The sequence below is a fragment of the Anastrepha ludens genome, unplaced genomic scaffold, assembly GCF_028408465.1.
Source record: "Anastrepha ludens isolate Willacy unplaced genomic scaffold, idAnaLude1.1 ptg000091l, whole genome shotgun sequence".
Classification (NCBI taxonomy): domain Eukaryota; kingdom Metazoa; phylum Arthropoda; class Insecta; order Diptera; family Tephritidae; genus Anastrepha; species Anastrepha ludens.
Genome location: NW_026530075.1, coordinates 25001 through 33040, shown reverse-complemented (window position 1 = coordinate 33040; position 8040 = coordinate 25001). Strand labels below are relative to the sequence as shown.

The 8040-nt window shown below is 31.6% G+C and overlaps 2 non-coding genes and 1 pseudogene across 2 annotated transcripts; all 3 read right to left on the bottom strand.

The window, feature by feature from the left end:
* LOC128871230 (large subunit ribosomal RNA) lies at nucleotides 1-2648 on the bottom strand (annotated as a pseudogene; the record flags this gene model as incomplete).
* Nucleotides 2649-3086: 438 nt separating this feature from the next.
* LOC128871233 (5.8S ribosomal RNA) lies at nucleotides 3087-3267 on the bottom strand. The gene has a single exon (XR_008455821.1). It is a non-coding gene; the product is annotated as a 5.8S ribosomal RNA (ribosomal RNA).
* Nucleotides 3268-3833: 566 nt separating this feature from the next.
* On the bottom strand, nucleotides 3834-5824 carry LOC128871235 (small subunit ribosomal RNA). The gene has a single exon (XR_008455823.1). It is a non-coding gene; the product is annotated as a small subunit ribosomal RNA (ribosomal RNA).
* Between the last annotated feature and the right edge of the window lie 2216 nt (nucleotides 5825-8040).

Sequence of the window (8040 nt, the reverse complement as noted above, 5' to 3'; positions counted from 1 at the left end):
TTACTCCCGCCGTTTACCCGCGCTTACTTGAATTTCTTCACTTTGACATTCAGAGCACTGGGCAGAAATCACATTGTGTCAACACCCGTTAGGGCCATCACAATGCTTTGTTTTAATTAGACAGTCGGATTCCCCAAGTCCGTGCCAGTTCTGAATTGATTGTTAATTGATAATCGTTATAATTTAAAAAGAATATATATCGAATGATATAATTCCTTAAAAATTTTAGCAAGAAAGTTCCACAATTGGCTACGTAACTACTATCCGGGGAACAAGAATCGTAATTCTCTATTTACCCAGAACGAGTACATAAACCATGGTATTGCTTCCCAATCAAGCCCGACTATCTCAATCTTCAGAGCCAATCCTTATCCCGAAGTTACGGATCTAATTTGCCGACTTCCCTTACCTACATTATTCTATCGACTAGAGACTCTTCACCTTGGAGACCAGCTGCGGATATTGGTACGGCCTGTTGAGAAGTTTGCGTGACCCCACCATAAATTTTCAAGGTCCGAGGAGAAAATATCGACACAACAGTAAATGTCATGCTCTTCTAGTCCATCTACCATATCTCTCTTCGAAAGACTTCCATGGTAGTACGACTATAAAACAGAAAAGAAAACTCTTCCGATATCTCTCGACGGCTTCTTTATGGTCGTTCCTGTTGCCAGGATGAGCACAAGGCCCATTTTTAATAACAAACGGATACTCAACAGGTTACGGAATTGGAACCGTATTCCCTTTCGTTCAAAATAATTCAAGTATTTAATTATTTTTTAATATATATATATAAATTTTATTAATATTTTTTTTTATTAAAAACTTGAAAATTTTCGGCTTTCGCCTTGAACTTAGGACCGACTAACTCGTGATCAACCACTGTTCACACGAAACCCTTCTCCACTTCAGTCCTCCAAGGTCTCATTCGATTATTTGCTACTACCACCAAGATCTGTACCAATAGCGGCTCCATGCAGGGCTTACGCCAAACACTTCTAAGCACACTATTGTACCCTCCTACTCACTAAAGTTTCAAAATTTATAAATCAATCGAAATTGTTTTATAAATCATCTACTTTAGCGGTAATGTATAGGTATACAACTTAAGCGCCATCCATTTTAAGGGCTAGTTGCTTCGGCAGGTGAGTTGTTACACACTCCTTAGCGGATTACGACTTCCATGTCCACCGTCCTGCTGTTTTAAGCAACCAACGCCTTTCATGGTATCTGCATGAGTTGTTAATTTAGGCACCGTAACATTACGTTTGGTTCATCCCACAGCGCCAGTTCTGCTTACCAAAAGTGGCCCACTGGGCACATTATATCATAACCTCAACCTTCATATCAAGAAAGGTGAGGTTCTTACCCATTTAAAGTTTGAGAATAGGTTAAAATCGTTTCGACCCTAAGGCCTCTAATCATTCGCTTTACCAGATAAGATTATTTTATATAATTTTTAAATGCACCAGCTATCCTGAGGGAAACTTCGGAGGGAACCAGCTACTAGATGGTTCGATTGGTCTTTCGCCCCTATACTCAATTCTGACAATCGATTTGCACGTCAGAACTGTTTCGGTCTTCCATCAGGGTTTCCCCTGACTTCAACCTGATCAAGTATAGTTCACCATCTTTCGGGTCACAGCATATATGCTCAAGGTACGCTCCAGTTAGAGGTATAAATAATAATAAATTATCATTATACATAACTATATGGAACGCCCCGGGATTGAATTAATTGACTATTTAAGAAAATAGACTAAAAATTAATCCCATTATATTTTTAAGTTAAGTTAATTATGCCATTAAGTTTAATATAACTCAATGACTTGCACATATGTTAGACTCCTTGGTCCGTGTTTCAAGACGGGTCCCGAAGGTATCCTGAATCTTTCGCATTGTTAATCATATAAATGCATACAAATAAATATTAATATCATAGATATTAAATTTTTTGTAAAATTCAAAAAATGAATTTTAGCATTATATATAATAAAATCTATCAACACTTTATCAAATCATTAGTATTTATTCTATGTTAATATGCTTAAAAAGCAAATTAATTTAAATAAACTTAATATCACCAATGATCTTTTGATAAATACTTTTATTATGTTAATAGATTACAATGTCCTTATATGAAAAAAATGCACATTATTTTTAATTATTTAATGATGAATTTTTCATAATGGATATTCAGGTTCATCGGGCTTAACCTCTAAGCAGTTTCACGTACTATTTAACTCTCTATTCAGAGTTCTTTTCAACTTTCCCTCACGGTACTTGTTTACTATCGGTCTCATGGTTATATTTAGTTTTAGATGGAGTTTACCACCCACTTAGTGCTGCACTATCAAGCAACACGACTCTTTGGAAATATCTTTCTAGTAATCATTAACGTTATACGGGCCTGGCACCCTCTATGGGTAAATGGCCTCATTTAAGAAGGACTTAAATCGTTAATTTCTCATACTAGATATTAAGATATTCCATACACTGCATCTCACATTTGACATATAGACAAAGTGACTTAGTGCTGAACTATTTTCTTTTCGCTCGCCGCTACTAAGAAAATCCTTGTTAGTTTCTTTTCCTCCCCTCATTAATATGCTTAAATTCAGGGGGTAATCCCATATGAGTTGAGGTTGTTTTAAAATATTTTTTATCTTCTCACAATTTAATAAATAATTATATCATCTTTTCATCTCTATTTTTCTTTTTTCCTTTTATATAAATATATATTATAAATAATAATTATGTAAAATGAGGCAATTCTAGAATAAAAAAAATTAATTTTTATGCTAGACATTCCTCCTTTAATTACATATATAAATTAATATTTTATATATATATAAATAATATGAAAATTTTTTAAAGAGAATACTTAGATTCAAAATTTTTTTTATTTCATTTTATTTGAGAGGATTTTTTTTTTTTAAGAATATATTAATAAATAAAAAATTCATTATATATCTTTATTTTTTTGCTATTAATATTATGAATTATTTAAAATCCAATAATATACACATTTGCTTAAATTCAATTATTTTTATAAAAGAATAAGCAACTTATTTAGCATAGTCTTACAACCCTCAACCATATGTAGTCCAAGCAGTACTTTAAAATTTAATTTAATGTACATAACAGCATGGACTGCGATATGCGTTCAAAATGTCGATGTTCATGTGTCCTGCAGTTCACACGATGACGCACAGTTTGCTGCGTTCTTCATCGACCCATGAGCCAAGTGATCCACCGCTTAGAGTATTTTTTTATTTATTTTTATTTATAACAAATGTCAATTTTTTTTTGCATATATTAATTGAAAGAGTAAAATTAAATAATAATAATAATAAAATATAAATTGATTTTCTTTCAATAATATATATCAAATATATTTAACTCTAAACATTTTTATTAAGTTGCGAATGTCTTAGTTCAACAATAATACAGTGGTGGTATTTATTATGTTTGATTATTTTGTATTTTTTTAATCATTTTATTTATATATAAATATAATAATAAATATATACCACTTTTGTTATTGTGAACAAATTAACTTATCATTCAATCAAATGAATAATAAGTACAACTTTCTATTTTCATGTTTAAAGGTTTTTAAAAGAAAAAATAAGAAAAAACATTACAAAATGTACCATCATATTATATTTAATATGATATAATTGATGGATAACAAATTGAATGAAAAAGAATAAAAAGAATATGGATTCAAAATAATTATAAATTTTTCTTTTTTTTCTTTTTTTCTTTTGTTTGTTTTTGTTTTTATTTGTTTTGGCATTGTTTGTTTTTCTTACGGATATGGAACACAATAATGATCCTTCCGCAGGTTCACCTACGGAAACCTTGTTACGACTTTTACTTCCTCTAAATAATCAAGTTCGGTCAACTTTTGCGAAACAACCGTGACACACGAGGCGTCACAGTGATCACGTCCGGAGACCTCACTAAATAATTCAATCGGTAGTAGCGACGGGCGGTGTGTACAAAGGGCAGGGACTTAATCAATGCGAGTTAATAACTCGCACTTACTGGGAATTCCAAGTTCATGTGAACAGTTTCAGTTCACAATCCCAAGCATGAAAGTGGTTCAGCGGTTTACCCGGACCTCTCGGTCTAGGAAATACACGTTGATACTTTCATTGTAGCGCGCGTGCAGCCCAGGACATCTAAGGGCATCACAGACCTGTTATTGCTCAATCTCGTTACTGCTAGACGCAATTTGTCCATTTAAGAAGCTAGTGTCCTTATAATGGGACAAACCAACAGGTACGACTCCACTTATATAAACACATTCAAACACTTGTACATTCAAGATGTACGCATGAAAGAAGGCTATATAAGTTTCAACATCATAATCCTGAAAGCATCTATTTAATATATTTGAGTCTCGTTCGTTATCGGAATTAACCAGACAAATCACTCCACGAACTAAGAACGGCCATGCACCACCACCCATAGATTCGAGAAAGAGCTATCAATCTGTCTTACACGCTTATGTTCGGACCTGGTAAGTTTTCCCGTGTTGAGTCAAATTAAGCCGCAGGCTCCACTCCTGGTGGTGCCCTTCCGTCAATTCCTTTAAGTTTCAGCTTTGCAACCATACTTCCCCCGGAGCCCAAAAGCTTTGGTTTCCCGGGAAGCGACTGAGAGAGCCATAGTAGTAGCTACACCCAATTGCTAGCTGGCATCGTTTATGGTTAGAACTAGGGCGGTATCTGATCGCCTTCGAACCTCTAACTTTCGTTCTTGATTAATGAAAACATCTTTGGCAAATGCTTTCGCTTAAGTTAGTCTTACGACGGTCCAAGAATTTCACCTCTCGCGTCGTAATACTAATGCCCCCAAACTGCTTCTATTAATCATTACCTCTTGATCTAAAAACCAATGAAAGTAGAACAGAGGTCTTATTTCATTATTCCATGCACAAAATATTCAGGCATTTGGAGCCTGCTTTAAGCACTCTAATTTGTTCAAAGTAATTGTACCGGCCCACAACAACACTCGATGAAGAGCACTGAAGTAGGTTTAAATAGGAGGAATATATAAAAAATACATTGTATTAATTATATATAAGAACTCCACCGGTAATACGCTTACATACATAAGGTAATGTACATACCACAATATATAGTTGTACTACCCGTATGAAGCACAAATTCAACTACGAACGTTTTAACCGCAACAACTTTAATATACGCTATTGGAGCTGGAATTACCGCGGCTGCTGGCACCAGACTTGCCCTCCAATAGGTCCTTGTTAAAGGATTTAAAGTGTACTCATTCCAATTACAGGGCCTCGGATATGAGTCCTGTATTGTTATTTTTCGTCACTACCTCCCCGAACTGGGAGTGGGTAATTTACGCGCCTGCTGCCTTCCTTAGATGTGGTAGCCGTTTCTCAGGCTCCCTCTCCGGAATCGAACCCTGATTCCCCGTTACCCGTTGCAACCATGGTAGTCCTAGATACTACCATCAAAAGTTGATAGGGCAGACATTTGAAAGATCTGTCGTCGGTACGGGACCATACGATCTGCAAGTTATCTAGAGTTCAACCAATTTAACGATCAAATGATCGCTTGGTTTTAGTCTAATAAAAGCACACGTTCCATAAGGTCCGTGTTTATATTGCATGTATTAGCTCTAGAATTACCACAGTTATCCAAGTAACTGTTAACGATCTATGGAACCATAACTGATATAATGAGCCTTTTGCGGTTTCACTTTTAATTTGTTTGTACTTAGACATGCATGGCTTAATCTTTGAGACAAGCATATAACTACTGGCAGGATCAACCAGAATAATATATATATTTGTTTATATATTTTTCTTTGTTTTTCATATTTGAAAATTTCATAAATTACGGTGTATATAAAAAGTAAAGGGGAAAACGCACATACAATAGAACATAATTTTAATAACACAATTTATGTATCATCTCATCATCATCATCATTATTATTATTATTATTTATTAATAATGTGCTTTTATTTGTATAAAATATTTGTATTTTATTTGGTCTTCTTCTTTGTTGTGTTTTTCTTTCATTTTCTTTCGTTCAATGTGCGCTCCCGCCGACCCCTTTAGCTTTTCTTATCAGAATTCAAAAACCGTTTTTTATGAAAAAGAATTTTCGTTCTCTATATATATTTTGTATAAAAATATAAGAACGATATTTCTTCTTAATATTTGCCAATTTTCAAATGTATCATTTTTAATAACATTTTACTTTTTCTTCAAATGCATTTTTAATGTAATAATTTCATATATTACATAATTTTTCTCTCTGAATTGAAATTAATAATTCCATAATTCTATTTTTTAATCATAAATATATATATGATTGAAAAAATTTCTCCTTTTTTCTTTTGTTTAAAATTTAGTTTTTCTTATAATTTTTATTTGTTTTGTTTTTTTTTTTTCTTCATCTGTTTAATTTCCTGTATGTATACAAGAAACAAACAGTTGAGGATAATTTCTATGTAATGCTAGTATAGAATATAAAATTTTGAATTCAAAAATTTATTTCTATTTAAACTAACTATAGAATACCAGGAATAAAATACAATGACACCAATATGCCAAGGTTACATTCCATAATATGTTAGTATAGAATATAAATTCTTCATATATGTATATATATTCGAAAATTGTTTCTATTTAAACTAACGTATGGAAAACCATGAATAAAATCACAAATACACCAATATGCCAAGGCAACAATCAATAGTTACATTCCATAATATGTTAGTATAGAATATAAATTCTTCATATATGTATATATATTCGAAAATTGTTTCTATTTAAACTAACGTATGGAAAACTATGAATAAAATCACAAATACACCAATATGCCAAGGTAACAATCAATAGTTACATTCCATAATATGTTAGTATAGAATATAAATTCTTCATATATGTATATATATTCGAAAATTGTTTCTATTTAAACTAACGTATGGAAAACTATGAATGAAATCTCACAATACACCAATATGCCAAGGTAACAATCAATAGTTACATTCCATAATATGTTAGTATAGAATATAAATTCTTCATATATGTATATATATATTCGAAAATTGTTTCTATTTAAACTAACGTATGGAAAACTATGAATGAAATCTCACAATACACCAATATGCCAAGGTAACAATCAATAGTTACATTCCATAATATGTTAGTATAGAATATAAATTCTTCATATATGTATACATATTCGAAAATTGTTTCTATTTAAACTAACGTATGGAAAACTAGGAATAAATCCACAATATCACCAGTTTAACATAACTCAAATTCGTGTTTCATATAGTTATGATTCGATTTATATGCTTCAATATCATTGGTTAGTTAAATGTTGATATTTTCATATTATTCACATGCCTTCACCGTGAGTGTTTTTTGCCATGCACACCACACATTGTGAAAAATGTATGGGAAAAATTCAATTCAATACATTTCAGTTTGATTTCATATAATTCAATTACATTTTATATATTTCAATAATACCATCAACTTAACTAAATATATATTAAAATACTAAATTATATATATGATGATATTTTCCATATATTTGAAATGTCTTTATTATAATTTATTCAGTTTATCATATGAATGTATTGTGTTAAATTTTACTTTCATACATTTAATCGAATTTAGTTTCATATAAATTCGATTCGATTTTCTTTCATATATCTCACTTGCCTTCACCGTGAGTGTTTCTGACAATGTACACAACGCATTGTGAAAAAATGTATGGGCAAAATTTTGTTAAATTTTACTTTCATACATTTAATCGAATATAGTTTCATATAAATTCGATTTGATTTTCTTTCATATATATCTCACTTGACTTCACCGTGAGTGTTTCTGACAATGTACACAACGTATTGTGAAAAATGTATGGGCAAAATTTAACTTAATACAATTCAATATATTTCAAATGTTTTTCTTATATATTTATTCAGTTTATCATATGAATGTATTGTGGTAAATTTTACTTTCATACATTTAAT